The sequence below is a fragment of the Coturnix japonica genome, chromosome 20 (genome assembly GCF_001577835.2).
Source record: "Coturnix japonica isolate 7356 chromosome 20, Coturnix japonica 2.1, whole genome shotgun sequence".
Classification (NCBI taxonomy): domain Eukaryota; kingdom Metazoa; phylum Chordata; class Aves; order Galliformes; family Phasianidae; genus Coturnix; species Coturnix japonica.
This window is the reverse complement of record NC_029535.1, coordinates 2809505-2835463: the sequence shown is the minus strand read 5'-3', so window position 1 is coordinate 2835463 and position 25959 is coordinate 2809505. Positions and strand designations below refer to the sequence as shown.

General features: G+C 43.8%; 2 long non-coding RNA genes across 4 annotated transcripts in view; both read right to left on the bottom strand.

Annotated features, from left to right (window-relative positions):
* The window catches only part of LOC107322885, a 46147-nt gene extending 42010 nt beyond the window's left edge, over positions 1-4137 (bottom strand). For all 3 annotated transcript variants that reach the window (XR_001559076.2, XR_001559078.2, XR_004309409.1), the window contains exon 1: positions 3983-4137. This is a non-coding gene — a long non-coding RNA (uncharacterized LOC107322885). The remainder of the gene's footprint in view (positions 1-3982) is intronic.
* Positions 4138-9925: 5788 nt separating this feature from the next.
* On the bottom strand, positions 9926-15546 carry LOC107322870. The gene is made up of 3 exons (XR_001559072.2): positions 14825-15546; positions 13808-14098; positions 9926-13643 (listed from the first exon to the last, which is right to left on the bottom strand). It is a non-coding gene; the product is annotated as an uncharacterized LOC107322870 (long non-coding RNA).
* Between the last annotated feature and the right edge of the window lie 10413 nt (positions 15547-25959).

Below are 25959 nucleotides of genomic sequence, written 5' to 3'. Positions count from 1 at the left end.
TTAGTAATCAGTGAGTCTGAGAATTACCACCTGAGACTTCAAGACCATCCCTGGCAGTCACAGGCACTCATGTAATCAATCATTTTAATCCACCAAGGTGTGCTAAATATCCACTGCCCTGTGCAAGAGAGAAAAGAGATTTCAAAGCACTTGTGATCCAGAGAATGACTTTCAGGAGCCAACCCTGCAGCCACAAAATGTTATTTTGCTGCAGCACGACAGCACAAAGCTGGAAAGCAAAACGTCATTCCACGCTGTGATGCCACACTGCTTATAAACTGTCTTTGCTTCTTCCCTTCTCCTCCAGGGAGATGCAAACCAGGTATCCATAAATCCAAATGTGTGCTTTGTTACAACATAGACATGCGAGCAGACTTCTTTCTCCAGGGCTGTGCAGAGAGGTGCTGGCAACAGCTGCCACTCGTTTCTGTTATTTCTACCAAGGAAGATTTACTTGTTGTACTTAGGAAGAAGAGAAACCAAAAGGCAGGAGGAAAATATCTGGAGCAGGGAAGATTTTCTTTTATATATATATATATATGTATATAATATATATATATATATATATACACACACACACACATATATATATATATAAATGTATGTATGTATTTTGTTGTTGTTGTTGTTCCTTCTTTGCCATATTTGAAACTGCCACATAAAAGAAAAATCTTGCATCCTTTCCACCAGAGTCAGTGGGAATACTCAGGAGCTTAAGTGCTGAATAGAAGAGGGATGGAGCCCCAGCAAGAGTCTCAGAGCTAGCATAGCTCTTCTGCCCCTCTGTTTCTCCTCTTGGTGCAATACAGCAAGACAAGAATGTTTGTGCTTACCATAGCAATCCCAGGTCTCTCCTGCCTTTTGCACACAGATCCCAGCTCAAAACAAAACAATCTTAGATTGCAAAGGTAGGCAATCTCTTTTTCCTCTCATCTGCATTTTCAGACCCAGCATCAGCTGCTGGGTTAAGAAGAGGATGTGATTCCCAGCACAGCTATGGCACCAGATCCTCCTGCCTGGGAACCTGGGAGGAAATCCCACCCTTTGCACCCAACCTGGCATCAGCTAGATCTGCAACAAGACTGGCCTAGGGGTTTTCATTACAAAACCACTGTCAGATTAAAACCATTCCACCCACTCTCATTTTCCTTTAGTTGTATATGTATTGCTGTATCTGGGCTGTGCCAGCATAGTTCTGCCTTCTTTTGTGAACAGACACAAGTTTCATCTTCTACTGATTCCTGTAGCACCCTTGTTCCTTTTCAGTTTGCTCTCTCCAATCTTTCCTTTCATCTCAGCTTTATTCACTTCTCTCTTCCTCATTCGCTGTACTTTCCTCTTTTTTTATGTGGCCTTCCTTGGTGAGTGCCTTGTTCTGAAAGCACAGTCTTGATGCTGTGTACTCCGGGAAGTTATATTAGCCCGTATTCTTTTGGTAATGCCAGTGCTTTTAAAGAGGCAGCCTCATTTTCATTAAAGCAATTTGCATTGCATTACCCACATTTGCATTCAAATGCACTTATCTGGATCCTAAAACATAGGTGTATTTGGGAGCAGATTAACAGTATGTTTGTAAGTACTTTAAAATACAGCAATCATAAAAATTCCAGCAGCTTTGGGAAATAGTCTTGCTGGCTTCTGCTGCTCGGGCTCTGCGCTCGTCTGTGCACCAAGGGTCCCAAACTGTTTGTGATAATGGAACAAGCCATTTAAAAGAGCTGTCGCAGTGGTGGATCATATGGTTTCCAGTGAATTAAGCAGAGTCACTTAAAGTTGATTAGCCCTCTCTCAGTTAGTGTACCTAAAAGTGTTAAGGAAAAGTTACCCGGCGTCCTGCTCCTCCCATTAAAGCCTTTTGTGAGTCCAGCTTTCAAACTTCGTTGATAAAATTAGAGCCTTTATTGCTGCCTTATAACGTTCTTCCTTCATTCCTAGGCTACCCAGAACGGAGCTTACAATGGCCATACTTGTTTTAAACGTTCCTATTTACATGCAACAACCCAAACCTTTCAAAACATCAACAAAGGAGAGCAAGACCAATTTCCTAGGTATTATTATCTGTCAAAAGAGACAATTAAATCTAAATGCCAACCTATTTGCCATCTCTTTGAGATTGCTACTTGGTGGAGATTGCCTCAGTGTTTTCCAGCAGGCTGGAGGACTCTATTGGGTCTTTCCTTTAAATAACCTTTTGGATACTTATCACCACCTCTCTTGTACTATCTTTGCATTATTGTCACTATACATCACTGTGCACCCAGCCATGCTGAGTGTTGGAGATGCTGGGCAGTGCTGGGACAAGGACACACACATGTGGCCAGTGGAAAGTGCTGTGGGATAGGGGAGCAGACAAGAGAACACAGGAAAGCTGGAGCATAATCAGTTTCAAACTGAGATGGATGGTGCTCTCTGCTTGTGCAAGACGCAAGGAAAAAATATCAAAGATTAATTTGTGAAGGCCCAGCAGGAACTGTTCATGCTGAGGATTGGGGTGGAAATAAAGCATGTAACAATACAGTTTTACTGTGATAAAAGAAAGCCAATAAATCAAAGCATATTAGCAAATATCAGATGTTCGAATAAACTGGCAGAGCCATTATATTATACCAGTTCCACACAGATGAATGCAAATTGAGAAAAGTTTGTTTTTCTTATGGGATTTGCTGGTCACCAAATTCAGGCACATGTTTTGCTGAGGGGAAAAAAAACACAGCAGCTTTCAGCACTTCACCAGCAAGCATGTGAAGCTGTAGAGGGCCAGAGGAAACTGTCTAAGGGTATCTTTTTCTAGAAGCAAAAAGACTAAATAGAAGATGAAGAATGGAACATTATAAGTCTCTATTCTGCCCTTCCATAGCATTATTTACCTAAGCCTGCTTTATTTATTTATTTTTATGAAAGTGCTTACTCTCTTCTTACGGGAGTTCTGTTCTATTGATTATGCTTATAATGTTATTTTAGGAGGAGCATCGTCTTTCCTGCATACTAAACCACTCGATCAAATAAAAGTACCTCAGTTCTTCATAGGCTGAAGTGATAAAGATGCTCCATCCATGCCTTGTTTTACAGACAGTGGGAACGAAAAACGTTAACTTTCAACTGTTTCCTGCTATTGATTTCAATAACAATAATGAAGGGGAGCTTGCAGAAGAGGTAGCTACTTCTCTTCCTTTGGGAGAAGAGAAAGACTGAAGTTCGCTACTTCTTGGATTTAGTTTGTAAGCCCCAAGGTAGCAGAACATGGTAGTCACTACGGAAAATCTCAGCTTTGAACTCCTGCCAAAGCATCTCCGAGGGGAGCGTGCTGCAAACAGGATAAGGAGAAGTACTGTGAAGTCTTGCTAACTTTTATTAGGAAACACGCAGAGCTCTTATAGCCTTGTCCCAAAATGCTACAGAAGGGAGCTCAGTGGTTACGGAACAACACTGGGACTAGAGACTAATTTCCAGGTTTCTCAGAATCCTCATGTAACCCAATGAAAGTCACGCAGCTCACTGAACCTCAGTTTCCATTACAGAAGTATCTCAAGAACAACTAAGAAGTTTATGAGCTGTTCAAATGCTGTATTGAAAAAGACCTCGTACGAAGGTAATTGGAAGCATCGCTGTAACTGCATGCTGGTGTTACTGCAGAACACCAGCATACTTCTCAATGGGAAAAAGACATTCCTTCCTCCTTGAGCACCTCCTCCTGCACCATGGCCTGGCCCCTAGAGACAGCCTCAGCTGACCCACACAGAACAGAGAACAGCATTCCACAGTGTCTTAGAAATTTAACCACACACAAAACCATAGGATTTCAATGCAGTGATGTAGGGAGAATAGGGTAATGCTTTTTCCCTGTGCACGAAATACAGCTAATATCAATAGTTCACAAAAAGCAAGTGTAACTATATCATCCCAGAATGTTGTATTTGTTTTCTGATAGCCTTGAAGAGAGCCCAGGAAAACCATTGAGAGCTTCCCCAGGGCCCAGACTCACCTCATGTAATGTCAGCCTTGGGAACAGTTTGTGAAAATCATGTAGGCTCCTTCAGCAGTCAGTGTGGGAAGCATCAGAAAGGGCTCAAAGCTGGTGTTCGACTCAGGCTCTGTGAGGTCTCTCACTCAGGGCAACGTCCTTTCCCATTCTATGTCATTCCTGAAATAAAGATGAGAAAATGAGAGCTCAGATTATTGCAAATTTCCCTTTTCCAGCTATAGGAATTGCACAGGAGGCTGAGTTGCATGCAGGAAGTCTTCTGAATCAATATCTACAGGCATGGCCAGGAAAAGCTGAAGCTGAACTTACTTCTAACCATTTCTTTTGCTGACATTCAGCACAGGAAGAGTTCAGACCATTTACTGCACTTTGAAACTAATTTTGGCAGGATTCATATGTAAATGCCTCCTGAGAGCAAGTTCAGTTTATAAGTAACACTACATATGAGCTGAGCTCGTTTTCAAGGACTTTATGGCAGCCTGTTTGCTTCCAAGGCCATTTCAAAGAACTCACCTCTGAAGAGTGACATAAAGTGGGGTAACTCCATAGGATCAAGAGTGATTCAACTGAGATGAGCATCCTCTTTATCTGCAAAGAATCATTGCATTTCCAGCTCTGTGCGTGCACTAAATTGCCTTTCTTCCCTCGGTATTTACCACTTACCCTGCACCATTTAGCTTGCTGGCAGGGAGAAACAGCCCTTAATACCCAGAACAGAATCTTCTCCTTAGAGATCCATAAGTGAGAAAACAGAGATTGAGACCGAGACACGGGTGGGTGCCTGGAAAGTCTCCTGCAGCCCTTACAGAGCACTTCCAGCACAGAATGATGTCTTGCATCGGCAGGGCTTGGGAGTGCTCCTGTGGGAAGGCAACTGCTGGTTTGCACAACAGCCCTGCTTTATTGCTGCTTCTCACCCTCCTTTTATATCTCTCTGAAGCACCACTTCAGCCTTTAGAACAAACAAGTATATTTTGTAAATAGCCGGCTCACTTTGCCTTCACCCACTGGCTCTCATTTGTTGTGCAGTAAACTTTGCAGATCGTTCCTACTTTCCTCAGAGAGGATGTAATTCCTGCTTTCAAATCTTTCCTATTTTTTCTTCCTCACTGGGCTTAGGGCTGCTTGGACTAAATTGCATCCAGACCTGTGGCCTTAGATGGGTTGCGCAGGAAGGAGGAAGTTGTTCACTTGGGATCAGCTTCTGGGAAGATGCCTCTCCCAGTTCTGCCTTGGCAGAGCTGATGATGTTTTTCTTGGACTGAGCACATCCTCAGTGTACATTAAGAAGTGTGCTCATGATCACTCATAACATCCATCCCCTCTGCCGATGTGGTTATCTCAGCCCATCTCATACTTTGTGACTGCATCTTGAATTTCAACCTCTGGTACCTCCCACTAACCTCAGCAAATCCTGCCCACCTGGACTCGACCCTCAGACTGTCTTCTTTTGGTACATGGCACATCACAAGCACTACCAAAACAGAGATGCTGATTTAACCAAAGTCAGAACTCTCTATGGACACACGAGATGCCCATCACCATGCTAAGCACAGCCCAATCCAGAAAGTTTTGCTGACACAGCAATTGCTGCAGAGCAGAGGGCAGGTCCTGTCCTGCTGGCCCTGAAAGCATCTGCGATCTTAAACAGCCAAAAAAGGGACTGTCTGAAGCTTGCACTAAATGAAGCTAAACACAGCTCTCAAGGACAGCTCTTGCTCAAATCAAAAGCTACACAAGCTGGGAAATGCAGGAACTTCCTATAAGAACACTGTTACTGTAGACATGCTATCCATTTTTAATCATCCTTGTGAGGATTTCTCCTTTTTACTGCCTCAGCCAAAGCTGAGTTGATAGAGAGAGAAGGAGTTGATCCCTCCTGGCTCCGAAGGTCAAATGTCAGAACAATAACTTCAGTATCTCTACTTTTGAGTGACAATTATGGATTTCTTTTTAGGAATTAAATAATAAAATAGGAGTTTCTAATCCAAGCAAAAACATTATATTTTTAAGAAGCCCAAAAATCGAAGATACGTGAAGGGGAAAAAAAAAATAAAATCTAATCTCTCCTCCATTTTGGTCTTGGCTGAACACTATTTGTACTGCCTCATTTAAAAGATCAAGCAGGAAAAAAATAATAAATCACTTTGAGGGAAAGTTCAAAACAGTAAAGCATTTTAGAACATCAGAATATTCTGATTTCTCTCCTAATGAATAATTCTGCATCAATTGAATCGTTTGGAGCAGATTTTTAAAGCATCAGCTTTTGCAGAAATGGAAATCTGCGTTATTTTTTTGTGCGTGTGTGTTTGGAATAAAAAGGAAAACGTTCAGTTGCCAGCTGAGGACACAGCTCTCAGTGCTGCAATACACGCTGTCATTCTTTATAGGACACCAATCTCCCTGCTACACAACTTAGATTGCACTCACTTTATAGATGAGCAAAAAAACTGTAGGATTGTTTCCAATGGCTGCCTCACAAGGAATTACTTCTTGCTAGAAGTCAACTTCATGCATTTCAAACCTCAGGTACACATCACCCCCACAAGGTCAGCAGTGAAGCCCCTATGAGGGCAAGAGGACAACCGTGAGCAAATGAAAGCAATACGCTGATATTTCAGTATTGTGTCTCCCATATTACCCCAAAGCCACTTAAGACTCTAAGAGATCTCATGTTCAAAGGGACCAATGTGGAAAAAAATGGTTCTGAATCACAGGCTCTGAACCAAGTTCCAGTTGTGCCTTTTTGCATTCTGATTCGTCCTGTTAAGCCAAATAATTTTGCTTTCATTCTTTGTCCTAAATGGCTTATCATGCTTCTAAGTGATCTTTCATAATTGCTATGATTCCTCTTAGCCATGCTCCAGAGGGAAGATAACCAATTTTTGTATATTTTTAGTGTAAATCACAAGTAATTCCCCTGAAGTCAAGAGTGCATAAAAGCAAAGCGAGAAGACAATTAAGTCCTGTTGTTTCCAAAGTGCTTTGGAATCTTTGGGAATAAGAAAGTGCTATATAAATCTCAGATATTATTATATTATTTATTACTGCATAACAAATCCGTGTAGTAGAATAACACGTGTACAAAGTCTAAATAGCAGACACAGGTCGGTAGGTTCTCCATATGTCTATTTTCTCTCCCTCTAGAGATCTATGCCTTGTATAACAAGAAATGAGTAGCAAAATGAAAACATGTAAGGACCAATGAAAATAAGCTGTTTTTTAGCCCTTATAACTGAACAGTTTGTTACAATGGTATTTTCAGTTAATACTTCATTTTTATTTTTCCACTTGCTTCCCAGGTCCACAGAGTAATGACGGACTACAACAGAAAGCTTCAGAGCTAATTTCAGGATGCCTGAGTCAGCCACTTGTCTTCATTTATCCCCTTCTGCTGGAATCTCATTTAAAAACAAAACAACAACCACAAGAACAACAACAAAGAAAAACTCTCTCAATTTGTAGTCCCAAAATAAATTGAGATCCCTCCTCTCTCCCTGAGTTTCGCTGGAAATTAAACAATGTCACACTAATCTCCTGCATTTTCCTATTCTTGTCTTTATTCTCAGCTACAGACAGGGTTGACAGTCATATTGGTTTTAACATTAAAGTAATAAGAGCTCAGATTTAGGAACTAAATTATGTCTTATTTAAAGATAACAGAACGCCAAGCCCAAGAGATCATTCCTTTCACAGTTACTTGCAGCTCACTGTCTTTCCCTACGGTGTCAAGTCTCATTTTCTAGTGCAGAAACCAACCTGTAACTCTGCTTTCCTACAGAACATCCACCATTCAGCCCAGAGTCCTCAGTGCTGAGCTGGCAGCAGACACTGTGGGTGCCCTGTGTTATCATTAGGGGCAGTCGGAATCCTTCCATCAGGGAACCTACTGAGCTTTCGGTGTCTCACAGAACAAAGGTTCCAAAACTTTCTGCCTCTCTTGATGCCCTCCAAACTCACACCACTATGTCAGTATCTTACCCACGCTGAGGCACAGTGCTCTGTCCTTCATTAAGACAACTTATGCAAATGATCTTTGTCATGCAAATAGACAAAAACTGCAACCTGAGCACCAGAGACTCTAATGGGCAGACAAGACACTGCAGGCTCCCCAGCTTTCTGGGTGATAAAGACACTGAACCAAACAACTCTTAAGTGTTAACTTAATGTACAAAGGCTACAAGGCACACAGCTGATAAGCCTTGTAAAACACAACAGCTCAGAGTCTGTCTGCTTATTCTGAGCTGCCTGTACCCAATGAATGTTTGGCAGGCCACACTATATTCAGGAGAGTCAAATAACTGCTGGGATGTTCTTTTCCCTGTTCCTTGCACTTCTGCATGTTTTAATATTAGCTGTGCTTCCTGGAAATAGCTTTCATTTCGTATTCTGTTCAGATAACAGCAGTGCAGAGAAGACATATGCTGTGCTGACAGGAAAGAGATGGTTGGAGTCACTCTCAAAGCTGAGAAAGAAAAATAGCAGCAGAAGAGGAATACGTTCCCCTAAGAGGAACTCGCCTCCTTAGAGCATGAACAGATAGGCAATATCCTTGGTCACAATTTGTTCCTCACTTGAAATCATAAAGCACAAGTTTTATGCTACTGCCCATCACTATCTTACCCCCCGCCTCTCTACACATAGATAACAACTTTCAAAGCCCTGTCTCTAGTGGGGCTGCATCCCATTGGAATCATCCCAGCCAGGTGCAGCTCTGGAAATTTAAATATATCATTGGACAACAACAACTTCTCTCTACCTCCAAAGATGTTTTGTTACCCAGTTCAGAGGAACTGACATCCCAGTGGCACTGGGCCACCTAAACCTTCAGTCAAGTTCGAATATCAAAGTGATGGCCATGTACAACGTTGGCAAATTGTCATCACAACCTTTCTACCAGGCAACGATGTGCTCCATACACCTCAGATATTGAATAAGAAGAACCTATAAATAAGCCAGAGGATGGATCACTAAGTCACCAACAGTTGGAGAGAAGACTGAGAAGCATGCTGGCACTAACAGAAGGGTGTTCAAAGGGTTTTTAGCCTACCCAATTGGAACTTTACAACATATCCAGAGGTGACCTCATGAAGTTTCTTCTTGTTCCCTGTTTGTTTTCATTCTGCAGGACAAAAATAAGGCTCAAAGATTCTTGTTCATAAAGAAAATAGCTGCATCAGGTTTAGTTAGCAATCACAGTATCACAGTATCAGCAATAATGAAAAAGGAATTGAAACTGTTTTAAATATTGCACTTTACAATATATTGCCTCCAACAACACGTTGTCTTTCTATGGAGTCCTCTGTGTGTCATCCTTAAATCCCTTTTCATAAATAAACACATCCATCCCTTTTAAAATTAGAACTACTAGAGTTCAAAAGTCAGTATTTGCCAATGTCTACAACTCAATAGCTCCAAAGCTGTGAAAGGGATGAAGACAATAACTCTCAAGAATAAACAACAACTAACCCTCTAACTAGATTGTACTGACAGGGCTTCTGGGGGCATAGCAGGTTGTATAGAAGAGAGGACTCTGGAAGAGATGTCTGGGTGATGGCAGGAAGCCTGGCATATGGAGAACACAGGATCATAGTATTTTTCCCCCTCCATCAAGATGCATTTTTTCCAACCATAAATACCCCCCAGAAAAATCAATGCGATACTTAATTGTCAAAGTCAAAATGGATAAGTACGTTTTAACAACAGAAATATTCTCAGGTGCAAGACATCTTCGGAGGTGCTGAAGCACTGACAGTCACGCAAGCAGCTCCCTGCACAAAAGGTGCCTTCCCTGCCTGCTCACTGCTCTTTGAAGTGAAGCAGCATCCCAATCTGCATTTCTTTGAACCAAAGTGGCTGCGCAAGGAGGATCGCAGAGCTAATACTTCTGCAGACCAGACAGGATGACTGGAAATAAGAAAAACAGGTGGGAGGAAAAAGACATACATCCAATGATTTTAATACGTAGGAAAGAACTCTCCAAAAAAATGAGATTTCAGCAATGTGAGCCTGTGACCATAAATTCACAAGACCCTACACACTTACAACTCATAAGCAAGTTCTGAAAACCCTTGGTGAATGTGTTGAAAGAGAAAATAAATCCAAACCTCCCTGCTGGGTTAAGTGGGAGCCAGGAGGTTTATGTTTTGATGAAATACAACAAAACACAGAGCAGATTCCCAATGAGATTAACAAGATTTGAACATAACGAGTGGTTTGTTGAGCCAGACTATGTTACCTGAGGTTTTTGTTCACTTTTAAAATTGCTTTTCACTTCTTAAGTCCTCAAACATCTGCAGCTTGGAACTGATGCTGATGTACGATCTTATCACAGTCCCAGGAAGAGGCCTGAGGCATAGATGCCATTTCTTTGACCTCTTCTGAAAAGCTGCTGAGGAATTTCCTAAGTAGAAAATAAAACTGCTGTGAAATAGGGATAATCCCAACAGCCAAAGCCCACTGGAGGAAAAAGACAGACCCTTCTCGATTTCAAAGGACTTCAAATGATCCCCTAGATGTGCTTATGAAGGCTCTCTGAAGATGTGGAGAATCACAAAAGTAGCACGTGCACATGGTACACACAAGGAGGAGATCATCTATCAGCTCCATCTAATAGATAACTGCCAGCAGCCTTGGGTAGACCTTATGGAGGCTTAAAGCCATCTTCATCATGCAGCCAGGATGCAGCTGGGCACAGAGCTGCTGCTGCCTTGGGGAATGGCAGGTTTTTAAGCAGAGAAGAAAGATATTCAGAATGGTTTGCCTTCCTACCCTCCTTTCACTTATTGCTCTCTGCTTTCCCATTTCTAACACCTTTTTTTTTCTTTTGGTAGCAGATTCCTTTTCTCACCAGGAAACAAAGGCTTTTATTAGTAAACTTGGGATTCAGAATCAACTGCAAGTCCTCCTTCTTTCTCAGAAAGCCATCCCAATTCCAGGGCTGATGATGTACATAATGACAAGCTTCTCAAAAAGGAAGGAAATATATTGCCAAAGATTACGGGCCTCCGCTTATCACCAGATTTCTGGGCTATCTCCTCTGTATCTTGGGTAACTGGAATTACTGCCGTAAGACTGGGGTAAAATACCGCCATGAGTTGAGTTAATCCTTAATGAAATCAAATTGAGCAACCTGTTTTAAATCATTGCATTGGTCTTTTGGTTGACTAAAGCTCTCCCATGTTACAGCCATATTGGGCTGATTCATATAGGAACAGCAGAATGGACCTAGAGGACATCACCAAGGGCACAGTAAGGCTACAGATGGTGACTGGGGGAATTGGCACTTACTGAAGAGTTAAAAGGCAGAATACGAGAAAGCAAAGAAGTATCAGAGACAGCCACAAAAATACCACAGGAGGGAGACCTCAAGAAATCTAAGAGAGAGGCTGGTACTGCAGAAATTCAGGCTTGTTAACCATCAGATACCTCTGTGATCTATATGATTATTACAAATACGAATACCAGGGTCACCTTGTTACAAGTCAACTGTCTCAAAGTCAGAGAAGAAAAAACTGACTTGTAAAAAGCAAAATGGTTATTTCCCTAGATTTGGTAAATATCTTTTCATCTGGCATTGCTGTTAGCAAGGGAAAAGATGAGGCACAGATGAGCCTCCTGGTTGCTGAACCCACAAGTCCAGGACTGATAAGCAAAGTACCACTCATCCATCACTTGCAACACAACAGCAAGGAAGGGGGCTCAAGCTGCCCAACTGTGCTGTGCCTCTTCTGTATGTCTCCCTATCTCTAGGGCTGTTAATAGAGCACCTTTCAAAGGCAGAGAATCCTCTTCAGAAATAGGAAGATAATGAGCCTTTTTCCACTCAGCATTGCATTTAGATAGAAAAACAAAACAAATAATGCTGTCAAGATTTCTAGCAAATACATTACAAAGGGCACTAGGACATTTGTATAAAGAATGGAAATGGACCTGCAGTAGAAAACACACTTTACTTTTATGACTTTAACTTTAAGACACGAAAGGCAGCTCATTAGCGATTAGAGGGATACAGATGAGCCATAACAGTCTACATATCCTTAGAATTTATATACAAGGAGAGCTAAAAGACAGCAAACTACAGGCTCCAGTTTCAAGCTACTTCTTCGCTCTTTACCTCTTTCTCAGATTTTCAGCTCTAAGAAGGCAATTAAAACTTGCATTGGCCAGCTTAGTCAAATAACTAGCTAGTTTAAGTGCATGGTGTGGACAGTTTGGTCTGGAGCGTGACATCCATCACCAGAGACCTGCCTGACACTTGCAGGAAGCTACATACACCATGATGATGGCTGGCACCATCAGCACCAGAGTCCTACCCGTGCCGTTGGTGTGGCACTGGCTTACCCCTCTTGTTGAAGGGCCCATCATGCTGTATTACCCTGAGAGGTCCTGCTGCAAGATGAGCTCCCACCACTGCCTCACTGGGCTCTGCAATGGAGATGTGTGCTGGGACACCAGGGTTGTGCTCTGAAAATGAAGCTTTATGCTTTCTACAAACATTTTAATTCAGAGAGCTTTGTTCCTCCTGCTTTATTTCCTAGTTCCTAATGCAGAGGACTCTTAGTTGAAGTAATTCTATTTATGGCATTCTAAACCAATGCTTGTATTTCCTGGCAGAGCCAGCTAAGAGCGCACATACAGCTCGTTACTGCTGACAGACAAGTGACGTAATTAACTCATTAAGTCACAGTAACTCAGTCTCTTTAGAGAATTTGATCTTATGCAAAAGGACAACTCATTCATCAAAGAATTTACCTCCCTGTGGACAGGAAGGAAGGGAAGAAGGAAGAGGGGTGGATGAGGAGGCAAAGCAAAATGGAACAACTTCCTCAAGGTCACAAGAAGCCTGCAAGACCACACAGCTGAGCTCAGCACTTGATGCCAGCTCAGGGACCTAGCACCAAGAAAATACTGCCTCTAATAATCAGCCAACCACACACTGCACATCAGGAGGCAAACCAGCAGTCCCTTTCAAATGAGGAAAAAAGGTGGTGGTGACTCCTGGCCCTGGCTGTTCTGACAGCTCAAACTTTGACTTGCCTCTTTAGAACAGGGCTCACAGAAAAAGGGGTTTTTTGATTTCTCTGTGGTGATCTCTGACTCCAGCAGAGCAGCTGAAGAAGGAGCAAGTCTCGTGCTCACCCTATTGCTGTGATGAAGCAGGAGAGCAGCTGAGTTCTTCCCACCAGCTGTGGGGCCCTGACTAGAGAGCAGGATCCCCATCCCCGTGAGGTTGTCCCATCTTTCTCCCTCAAGGGACTTCAAGTGCACACAGTTCTCCAAACTAACTAAAAACTAACAAAAAAACCCCACAAGGGGTCAAAAAAGAAACAAATATGAACATATTGCTCAGTTACCACAATTAATTTGACCAGTAATTAAAGAGCAAAGCATATTCTTTTGTTCTTCACATGGTTTCACTGACACATGAAGGAGAGAGAGGAAGAGACAGAACAACCTCCTCTAGAAGATGCCAATGCATCTTGCTTTGCCCCTAATCACACCGTGGTCACCCCAGCCCAGCTGCAGCCCAGTGCCAGCACCTCTGCCCTTGGATCCCTTTCTGCCTTCAGCCCTGAGGCCATGTAGAGTGAAGAACAAGTGTCTCCTGGATGGATAACCTGCAGCTCTGGAGGCAGCCCAGCACTCATCTGAGTCCCTACTAAAAGAGAAAGCTTCTTTCAATACAGGGACTTTGCCTGAGATTCAAATACAAGCAATTCCTGCTGCAGAGTAGGTAAAAACCAGTAAGAAAGCCAGGGTGGGTAAGCTGCATAGAGCATTCTTTCTAACTATAGCAGCTCAAAGTAGAGAAGCAGTGCTTACACTACGCATCAGTCACCAGCTGTGTTTTTTGGAAGGTCCTGTGTTAATCAACCCTGTTACAGAAGTCTTGAGGCTGATCTAATGCAGCACAGCAAAGCAGCCTGGAAAACCTCATGATCTCACATTATCTTCTGCAGTTTCATTGGGCTGCAGGTGACACGCAGGCACCCAGGCTAAGGTCAATGGTTCTCTAGGGCTTCTCGAAAGCTGCTGTTCAATAGGCATCTCTTGATTTTGGAGCAGACTTCTCCACTGCCTTGCTGTGCGATGCTCTCTTTATGGAGTTCTTACCTTGGGGGAAAACGGGTTTTATTGCTAAGTCAAAAGGTAATTTTTACATAGACACCATTACCTGCTTATAATTAAAACCATAAAATCCCTTTGTAGGAGGCTTAATAACTTCCCCCCACACCAGAAGAGGTTTTCATAAAAGGACTCATTAGGAGTATTCATAGCTAATGCTGTAAAATGAGGAGAAATATGTAAAATTATTAGGACTTATTTCCAGCATTTTAAAAAAGGTTTTTTTTCCCCCACCCATTTATTTTTATAGCTCAAAGGGATACAAAAACAGCAGCCAGTCTTAGCACTTCTGATTCTCTTCCCCTCTCTGTTCCAGGAGCTGGTGTACCCATGTTTGGAGCTTACCTGCACTGTGAGGAGTAGTTGTGATGTCTGGCCACAAGATAAGGCCAGGAGATTTGAGTCCAGCAGTGCCCAGCTGCTGCTTTGTACCCACATTACTTATCTTGATCCCAACTATAGAAACCCAGGGAGAACGTGAGCAGTATGCACAATTTCTCTGAATCCTTCTGTCATGTGGTACCTCACAGCTAAAAGATGGTTTTGGTTTCTGAAGGCTACTGATATCTATACACATGTATGTATGTATGCATGCATGCATGCATGCAACACAATAGAAAGCACAGCAATGACAGCAGAGCAGCAAAGTCCTAGGCTACAGCAAGTGAGGATTTGCTCAAATGCAACAGCCACAGAAATAAAGAAGCTGCTTACCTTCAAAAGACCTCAAGCATACAAAGATCTCCAGCAGGATATCCTTGCTTCCACTGCCAACCCTTAAATGAGGTGTGGGAAGGGGTGGATTCTCGCTCCATCCTGTCTCTATTGCATGCACCTGGGCTCCCCTGGCTTGACCCTGCCTCCCCACCAAGTGCTCTATCACTGCTTCAAGCCATGACTTAGCATTGCCATTATATATGTGTATCTTTGAAGAGCTTTAAAATATACAGATGTAGATCAAAATTGCGTGCTTGGCTTTGTGATAACAACTGAACAGCAGGAATGAGGATGCAGAGGGTTACCATAGTTCGGCTATCAACTAATCATGTGTTAAGCTGCATAATTCAGATGCTTGAAGAACAGCATTCTTTCTCCTTCCCTCTGAGGTAAAAACACAGAGAGCTTCAGAGCTTTTCTGCAGGGCCATTGACTGCACTGCAGCTGTCACCCTCTTCAGCTGCATGACAGAAGTAAAGCAGGTTCGTTGTGCATTTTCTTGAGGAAAGTCAGCATGATGGTTATGGAGCTGATGATGCTCCAGGCATCCTCGTTCTGCATCCAAACAAGATTCTTGCTTATTGCATAAGAGATGCTGTCACAGAGCCATGCTTGAGTTTCTACAGCCTCCTGCTCCCTGGTACTTCCCTTTATGGTGGGAAGAAAAAGAAGGACAGAGATGAGAAATGTATTAACACACAAGAATTGCCCCAAAGAGTCAAACCTTTTGTGGCTGTAATATTAAGTAAAAAGGATTTAGTACAGTAATTAGAAAAAAAACAATGTGATTGCAGTGTCAGTCTGAACCAATCCTGAGCCAGCCCTGGAGTGCACTGTTGGTCTTTCGCCATCTTTAAAGGATGAAAAACAAGCAAGGAAAACTACAACAAAAACTTAAAAACCACACGGCAGAAATGATTCCAAGAGAAATCTCAAGCAGGTTTTCTAAGAACATCTGTGGGAATCACACAAGCAGTTTGAGCAGCATAGCTTCATGATCTACAGGCATCTCAAAGGGAGGCTGAACGAGCCCTACCCTACAATTATCTTTATACTTTCGGTTTCATTGTCCCTTCAAACAATCTTATCTCCAACTCAGATTTTCAGCTCATATTTTTTTCATTTCCCCCTGCCCTAAATAACACATCCTCATCACCATGAGCACTTGGTAATGTCACCTTGGCAGCAAATTATGTGTGCAAATGAGATCAAATTGGATAACTTAAGTGCTAGCACAGTGGAGGTCAGTCCTGGCTTGTGCTAAGTTCATGGGTTAATAGGAAAGTGTCATTGTTCTACCCTCCCATACAGCAGTGGATCTATTTAGAGCCTGAGAAGCCCAGTCCCTTTGGAGCCTGGGATAAAGCATATATTGCCTATAATAGAAACAGAACAAGCAGAGCCACTATTGGAACTCAGGATGTTTGACACCATCATCAGGGGGAAAAACAGACTCTGAATTCTGCCTCTGCTCACAGGCTAATCACTATGCAGCCTCATTTAACTACAGAATTGTATCTTTTTCCATTCTTTCTACATAATCACCGATTTTCTTAAATTTGCCTTCTCTGCCTGCAATCATGTCCAATCTCTTTCTCTCTCTTTCCCTCTCTTTCCCTTTTTGTTTTGGTTTGTTTTTTTCTAAGCCATTTCCAGTCAGAAGTGCTGACTCATGAAAGAACTGAGGTTAAAGAAACCTTCTTTATGTCAAAGAAATTGATCCCTGGTAATATAAAGCCTTCCTGCACCGCTGTTTATCTTATGCCTCTTACTCCAAGTCTTTGTCCCACACCCAGGCTCTGGCAGGTGGAGGGCCATGCATCTGTCAGAGCAGCAGAGCTGTCTCATTGCTCACTTTTAGACTCCTCAGCCTCGATGCTCACCTCACTTTATTAGCACAGTTCTTCAGAACTTCTGACAAAGCAAAATATTCCCCCCAATGCCCTTCCTCATTTAATCTAGTGGCACTTCAAATGTCTTTTTCAAGTTGTAGCAACCTTTCACCTCCCTCCTTTTGCCACCTCTTCCTTCCTTTCTTCTTTCTCTCCTTTTCCCCAGATGGCACTTGAAACCCACTTCTCATTCGAGCCTTTGGCCTTTTAGTTTCCTCCCTATGTCACTTTGGCATACAAATAGCTGTTGCTGTGTTAATTCCAATGATGGTTCCCTTCCCTTTGGGGCTGGCTTACTTCTAAAGGTCTTCTAAACCATCTCATCCCTGCAGCAGTGCAGCAAACACGACTTACTTCAACACACAGCCCCCCCTTTGTACAGAATCTCCTACCATGACTGAAGGTTTCTTGATTCTGTGCTGTTCTCCTTGATCTCAAGGAGTTTCTACTCCTTCGATACATACACTTTTGCCACCTTTCATTTCTAAGGCTTTATTCTCATAGCCAGTACAGCATTGGTCCCATCCTTTCACACTTACAAGGGAAAGTCAGCCAAACCAATAACAGTTGGCAGTTAGTATCATCCATTCTTTCCCCACAGGATCTCTTTGCTTTGGAATAGCAGAAACACGATCAGAGAACAGCAAGCCCATTAGAGTGGGCAGCCCTGAAAGGCAGCAAACCTGTCCCCTCTGCTAACTGATGCAGTACGTTAGCTGCTCCCAAGCAGCCAGGGGATGCCACAATGTTGGCTGTAAAAAAATGCTTTCTATCTCATTTATCTGTCCCTAACATGGGAAGGAGCCTTGTGGTGTTGCTTTGCTGCTTGCTGCTTTTTCTCTATTATTTGGAACTCGTTCTTCAAGGCAATCTGCCTTGATGGATTTCACATCAATTTATCTTTCCCCATACCTTAACTCTTTTTTGTACATGGCCTGTGAAGTCTTTGTAGAAGGGGTAATGTCCTCCTGTTAAATGTGTATCTTACCCAGTTCAACAGGTCCTGGATTCATATAGGGCTCATGAGTAGCAACAGTGCATGAAAAGCTCTCTACAGCTGCCCCTGCTCCTGCTGCACTTCAGGTTTCAGGCTTTCCTGGGGAGAACCCTAAAGAATTCATACAGAAATCTGTGACTGATACATTACATTGCAAGAATGGGATTTATCAGCTGTACACAAGAAAAAAAGCAGTCACAGTGGGAAGGAAACAAAAATTAGATTGACTTAACAAGGCTGGTAATGGGGGAAGAGACACTCAAAGACAGATTAAACAAACCAGTCATGTTGCAACATTGCTTTTGCTCTGTGTTATTTGTAGTTAGGGCATTTATACTTGTTTCTAAAGAAAAGAAGCATTAAACTGTAATAGAACACAGTAAACACTAGAGGAAAGTGTGAAACTGAAATGCTTACACAGCTGCTGTTATTAAGTATAGGAGAAAGTCCCGCTTGCTGGGGGGAATTCAGAACCTTTTCGTTATGAACTTGGCTTAGCAATCTGCCTCCTGCATTGAGCAGCAGGGAAAACTCTCACACACATGCTCAACTCAGCTACAGTCACATGCTACAGACTAAGCTCATCAAATACAGGAGGGATCCACATGTTCAATAAGGCTGATAGGTCATTTACAAGATGCTGTGAGATAGAATATGCAGTAATCACGACAAAAGCACAGCAAAATGGAGACAGGACAGGTATGAAGAATTGCAGACAGATTAGCAATTTGTCATAGGCTTACAAGGAGTTTACTGAAGTTGGAGGTAATGGAGCAACACGTGCTTTCTTTGTCTTCAAACCAAGTCAGACGCTGAGCTCTCCATTCAATTTCAGGAGCCGAACAGCAGTGATAATTGATGAATAGCACTGAGAAGTCTTCTCACGCCTTTCAGTCCTTGATTCTATCCTTCCAGTGGGGGAAAATTTCCCCAACAAACAGTTTATTGATCATCCATTACACATTTTTTTTCCCTCTGAAATTGTTAGAATGCCCTCCAGATGTCAGACACAAGAGACTAAACTACAAGTTGAACTAGGGAAGAAAAGCAGCTTTCGGTTGCAGAGTTGGGTCTGACACTTCAGAACCCAGAGTTGGTTTCTATATCTACAATCAACAACTCACATCACTTGTCAGATCCTTGCAGTGGATCCTTGCCTGAAAAAGTTCTGCCCCTTTCAGTGCACAGGGACAGCAGTTCCTGCCAAATTAGCTCCTGCCCCATAGTCATGTAAAAGCTGCATTCTCCACATCCCACTCTGAGACCAGCACTGTTGGACCAGATCGCATCACCCCAGCATTGCAACCTGGTGCAGTGCCTCATTACTTCTGTTCTTTAAGAATACACACAAAGACAAGTAAGGGTAAGAAAGGGTAAGAAACAAGGTAAGAAACAAGAAACGAGGATTAGAAACATCTCATTTTTCCACACAAAGGAAAGCGAAAGCCCAGAACAAACAGCTTCCGACAGGATCTGCAGTGAGCTAAGGGCGACATGTGCATACAAATGGTGCCTAATTAACTGCTTAAGGACAGATTAGTTGCCATATGTTGCCAAGAATGATGGGTGTACTTCCAGCGTGGAATTAATCGATAACAAATATGCCGTCTCATGAAATACACGCCAGGGAGATGAGCCATCTGCACCCTGGGGAGCAGAGGAAGGGAGCTGGGAGGCTTTGGAGCTGTTGTGGCCAACCGGGAGATGAGCAGCATGAGGGCAGCACGGGGCTGCAGGCACCATGTGCTGGAGCTGGCAGGTGCTCATAGCACCAGTCCCATGGGTTTAGGTGGCATCAGCAGTGACAGCACGGCAAGAGGTTTTGCTTCACTGGTGATAAATGGCAATTACTCTGCAAGCTATGCAGTAATTCAAGGCAAGGCATCAACTAAGTGGGTTCGACTACTGAAGGGAAAGGACAGGATGCTGGGCACTGCTGTCCCTTGGGCAGGAACCTGTCTACAGCCCTCACCTCCCTCCACAGCTCTATTTGCTACATAAAACAAACCATGGGCAAATAATAGTGTTGTGTGGCTCAGAAAGACAATGGGCCACCGTGAAGCAGGGCTGGTGGCCTGTCAGCAGGAAGGAAGGATGGAGAAAGATCACACCTCTGAGCAGCTGTGAGCCGTTACAGCAGCTAGGCTGCCTTTTCCAGCAGTGCCTTACTGTGCATGCATTAATCAGGAGAAATCATTTAATCTTTCTCACCTCCTTTTCTCTAAAATGGGTTATTGATATATCCCATCTTTGCACGGTTTGGCATGGCTAAATCCATAACTGGTACTCAGTCGTCATGGTTACAGGACCTGTGGGACTCTCCGAACGGGTGTGTGCAAGGAAGAAATGCAAACTGTAATTCTCATAGATCCCCCACTTTCTAAAATCCCAAATTGCATCAGTTGAAGGCCTGAAGCGAAGTCCCTGCAAATCAATGCAAAGACTCCACTGTGGTACAGATCAGTCTGCTGAAGTCTGAGCTCCAGTATTTCCCAAGAGAACTCTCGTCACCTGCTAAAACTGGCAGCCTTGAAAGCATTGCCCCAAAATGTTGGAGCAGCAGATTATTCTACGAGCCTCACACTATTGAAAATGGTATTATAACAAAGAGCAGCTAACGAAGCAGTCACTGCGAGCAACAAAAGCTCAAGCGATCCTGTCCTTATTTTAGGAGCAAATTGCAAAGTGCTTCAATTATATCTGAGATGGAATAATCATGAGTAGAAATTGAGAGCTCTTCTTCTGCTCTTGCCTGGACCTCAGTAGAAGCCTGAAAACCAACGAGATCATTTAGGAGTTAAACTGAAGCATAAAGAAAGGATCCTCCTGCCTTTGTAGTCTTTTCTCAGTTCCTCCTCCCCACATGGTTTTATATGGCGGCCTCATGATCTACATCTCACACTGCTCTTCTGCACGCACAAAAAAGCAATATGGCAATGAGTGCACAAACAACTGCACCTTAGTGCCAATCAGCACTTGAAAGATAAGCAGGAACTAGCATCGACAGCACTGGGTGATGCAAAAAGACAAGATGCTCCTGGATAAGGATACCTGATGCTGGAAGTACTGTATGACCCACAGAGATCTCTGGCTTTGGTAGGGCTCTAGATAAATGTAATCACAGAAGCCTGAGGAGCTAAGAACTGAAAATTACTGGAGGAGAAAAAACATTTACATTAGTGCAGAAAAATGTTAAAGCCACAGCCAGGAAAGCATCTGACTATTGCTTTGGAATGGACCACTGAGCATCACAGTAAAACCAAAACATATCCAGAGTGTGGAGAGGAAAATGGAAAGGTACAGGAGAAATTTCTAGGTATAAGACTTGTTCCTGCAAGAGCCAAAGCACATTGTAGATGCACAGAGTGCCTCTGGAACAGAAGGTGACATGATCTGGCTATAAATTCAGCCTTTAAAAACTCACTGTTCTGTACAGAGGCTGCCTGGTCTGGAGCAGGTTGGAAGCCAGCCCTACATGTGCAGTATGTTACTTCTCAATTACTGGCACTAATTGTGGTTGCCAGTTCGTCACCACTGGGATCATGTAGTGGATTTAAGTAGACAGAAGCATTAATAAACCGAGCTCCATCAAGTAACATACGAGTCTCAAATACCTTCAAAATTATTGAAGTCAGGCATCCGATTAGCTCCAGAAGGCCGGGGAAAAACTAATTACAAGATCAGCAAAATCCCCCCAAACTGCTGCTTTTTATTCAAATGCAACTCTATCAAGAAGCTCCACGCAGCAGACAGGGTGCCATTGAAAGCACTCTTTGCAGAAAGAAAAAACAAACATGTTTTTAGAAGATAAGCCTCTTCGCAGTCTTCTTTAATGTCATTACACTAATTATTCTGGGATAGTCATTCCTTTCTTGTTCAAGAAACATAGAAAATTCAGAAGGAAAATGCAGCGCGGTATTTCCTCTCTCCCTCATCCCTTTTTCTGTTGAGAGAATGGTTAAAGGCTCTCTCTTGGAAGTCTGAAAGTAAGACACTAAATACAGTCAGACAAGAGATTGTCACTTAGATTCAGTGTTTTTACAAAATCCGGTAATTTATAGAAAAGCAAAGTTCTTCAAAATGACCTTTTAGGTACTAGACAATTTATTTGAAGTGGGAGAAAGAGGAAAAAAATCAAGAGGACTTTCTCATGATAGTATGAAGTGCACTTAGTAAGAGAAAGCTGTTGAAAACACTTATACTCTATTTTAGGCCTTTCTACTGTTGCCCATCACCATGGTATCAGAACATCTGAAATGTAAAGCAAATTAGCAAACTCCGAGTCCCCGTGGGGTTTCTGTCTCTCTCTCATTTTTGGTGCATGCAGAATCCCATGCCAAGTGAGTCCATGTGTGCTTATTTCCAGAAGCATTTCTCAGCAGTGCCACAGATGAGGATGGACTTAAAGCAGCTTCTTCAATTAGTCAGATTTTGACTTGGTTCATTTTATTCTTGAAGCACAATTTGCCTCTACAATTGGGCTCTTTTTGGACACAAACAGAAAGTGGTATGTGAGCATCTCAGAGGCCTGGGTAGATGGCCTGAAGTACAAACGTACGTTTTACTTTAAATACCTCATTTCTAGGTATGAATGGGTTAATTGCTCTCACTGCTAATTCTGCTGAATTTCTCAAATGGATGTGAATTCATGACATACACTTTTTAAAGCCTCTTTATTTTAACGGAATTAAAACCCAGCGCTTGTCACATTTTTGTGTCTCTCCTAATATGACAGCTAGGACCATCACTGTCACAAGTTACATGATGTAGCTATTATTACAGTGAACATTACATCTCAAATGATAGGATTTTGTGGTCATCTGGTTGCACCGTGCAAAACTATGTTTAAACAGATCCAACAATGAAACATTTATAACCATTACATAAAGCATAAATGAAAGAACAAAGTAATGAAGGAGATAAAAAAAAAAATAGAACTTGAGAACATTCTCCAGTGCATCTGGCACCCTGAAAACACAAGGGAGGCTGCAGCAGACAGAGCACAGCAGGACAACCCCTTCCCTCGCCCAGCTGCCAGCTCGGCCTGATGCAGCCCAGGGGACGGCTGGCCCTTCTGGCTGCCAGGGCACACTGTGACTCATGGACAACTTGAAGCAATCAGAACCCACAGGTCCCTTTCTGTGGGGCTGCTCTCCAGCCCCTCATCCCCCAGTCTCTACACAGAGCCCGGGCAGCCCCATCCCAGGTGCACAACCCAGCACTTCTCCACTTCGTGCAGACAGAAACTGCCCTCAAATCTGACTGTGGTGTGAGGCCTCTGTACTGTGAAGGCAATCAATGCTTCTCCCAGTTAAACATCATCTACAAATGCAATTCATAAAACTTTCAGATCTTTATTGGATTCAGCGACGAAAACACGAAAGAGAACTGGTTTAATAACGGAGCCCTGCAGAGCCCCACTAGTGGCACATAGGGCAACTCTCAGCCCAAAGCCTCCCATTGCCCGGCACAGCCATATTTTGGTCATGGTGGGACATTCTTATGGTCACAGTGTCATGCCATACTGATGTCACGAGGCACCTCCCTGACAACTGCTATAAATACAGGGACCCTGACAACAGAACATCAGTCCTAGTGAGACTCGCGCCTTGGTTGACACTTCTGTCCCAAGGAGCAATTAACAGAGCAATTTCCTACCTTTCCTGTTGTCCCTCGTGGAGGAGGATGGATCCTCCTCCACCAAAGAAGCGGCGGCTTCAGGGGAGCAGCAGCAAACGGAGCCGATGGATGTCGATCCACCTGAGAGCAGCGTCGAGCCCATGGAGGTGGACATCCCACAGCAGGATGAACCCATGGAGGTGGATCCACCTCCATCGAGGCAGGGCAGGCACCACAACATCGTGTCTGCCTGGCGACGCTGCTACTCCATCGGCGGCGCACCAGGGGCTCTCCATTTCCATCTTGGCGTTGAAATGGACACCATCCGCCAGAGAGCCCCTGCGCCAGCTGCTGCTCCCTGCCGCCCTTTCTTCCCCGCCCTCCATCCTCAGCCTTCCCCAAGACCTCTCACCTCTTCTTCCCCTAACTCTGAGGAGACGGGAAGGACTGGCACTGCTGTCCTACAAGCTGCTGCGCCGGGACAAGACAAGGAGTCCAACAGATGGCTTTCAGCTTCCTGCAGCCTCCAGCTGAGCCTGACAAGAGGGCAGGACTGGGACTGGTGTCCTCTCAGCTGCTGCACCAACACAGCACGAGGAGTCCAGCGGACGGCCCGAGCCCCTGCGGCCTCCAGGCGCTGGCACAGAAGCTACAGAGGCGGCTGTTCCTTTGGAGAAGCAGAGGACTTGGCTTTGGATGGGAAGAAGGGCTCAAGGGCAGCATGAAGGTCCACCGCAGTTGCTCCATTGGGACTTTTGTTTCAACAATGGGCCACAACCGATTTAAAAGGACAACACAAAGTAATAACAATAAAAACCTGAGCAATTCTTAAAAAAGCAAAACCAGTCTGTGCCTCTCCATGTGGGTACTTGAGGGTCTGCCCAGGCACGGCCTGTGCTCGGTGCTGGGCCCAGAAGGCCCAGGGGGGACAAGGGCGGTGATGATCTCCCGGCACGGCCCCCACCGGGCACGGAGCCGCGGCCTCCGCAGCCTCAATAACCGCCGCAGCCGCCCGGACGCGGCTCCGCATCCAACGTGCGGCCGGGCCTCGGGCTGCAGGGCTGCCCGGCTCTGTCAGCGCCCGACGGCAGCAGCAGGAACCGCTGCGGGAGCTGCACCCAACCCGTGTCCCCGCCCTCGAGGCAGACGCAGCTCCTCCCAGCTGAGGCGCTGAACACGTGCTGACACGTTTCAAAGTGGACAGTAATTAAAAGAAACGTGCTCCATGCCGTAGTTTCTTTCCTTAACACGACCTGTTCATTACAGCAACCCACGAACAGCGGATGGGTTTGACTTCCTAAGCCAGAATCTAAACTATCAATTTCTGCTATAGGACTGAGACCCCCCTACACAAGCACAGAACATCCTGCATTCTCCCAAGAGCTCTCTTCTCTCAAGACAGAGGACAAAGTGACGTGTCTGTCACCTATTAAGCATGTTTACCTACTTCCCTTATGTATGTATATATCCAGCTGAGCTTTGAAGTTCATGGGTTGAGCATCCTTAGCAGTGTAGCCACTGAAATATGCTACAATAGCCACATATGCTACAGTAAATGCTGGTTTGTGAGCTGCTGCTGAATCCCATGCTCTTTTGGGCTATGTGTCCAACACCTTTAGATGACCCCAAAACCCACAGACAGTAACACCAGAGAGCAATTACAAGGAGAATGTAGTCATGAATACCACTGAACTTTAAAATACTGTTTCTAGGAGCGATAGATTTTACCCAAAGAGATATTAGTGCTCCACCTCCATACACTTTGCCACCTTTCATTTCTAAGGCTTTATTTCTCATAGCCAGTACCAGCATTGTCCCATCCTTTCACACTTACAAGGGAAAGTCAGCCAAAACCAATAACAGTTGGCAGTTAGTATCATCCATTCTTTCCCCACAGGATCTCTTTGCTTTGGAATAGCAGAAAACACGATCAGAGAACAGGCAAGCCCATTGAGTGGGCAGCCCTGAAAGGCAGCAAACCTGTCCCCTCTGCTAACTGTGCAGTACGTAGCTGCTCCCAAGCAGCCAGGGGATGCCACAATGTTGGCTGTAAAAAATGCTTTCTATCTCATTATCTGTCTCCTAACATGGGAAGGAGCCTTGTGGTGTTGCTTTGCTGCTTGGTGCTTTTTCTCTATTATTTGGAACTCGTTCTCAAGGCATCTGCCTTGATGGATTTCACATCAATTTATCTTTCCCCATACCTTACTCTTTTTTGTACATGGCCTGTGAAGTCTTTGTAGAAGGGTAATGTCCTCCTGTTAAATGTGTATCTTACCCAGTTCAACAGGTCCTGGATTCATATAGGGCTCATGAGTAGCAACAGTGCTGAAAAGCTCTCTACAGCTGCCCCCTGCTCCTGCTGCACTTCAGGTTTCAGGCTTTCCTGGGGAAACCCTAAAGAATTCATCAGAATCTGTGACTGATACATTACATTGCAAGAATGGGATTTATCAGCTGTACACAAGAAAAAAGCAGTCACAGTGGGAAGGAAACAAAAATTTAGATTGACTTAACAAGGCTGGTAATGGGGGAAGAGACACTCAAAGACAGATTAACAAACCAGTCATGTTGCAACATTTGCTTTTGCTCTGTGTTTAGTTGTAGTTAGGGCATTTATACTT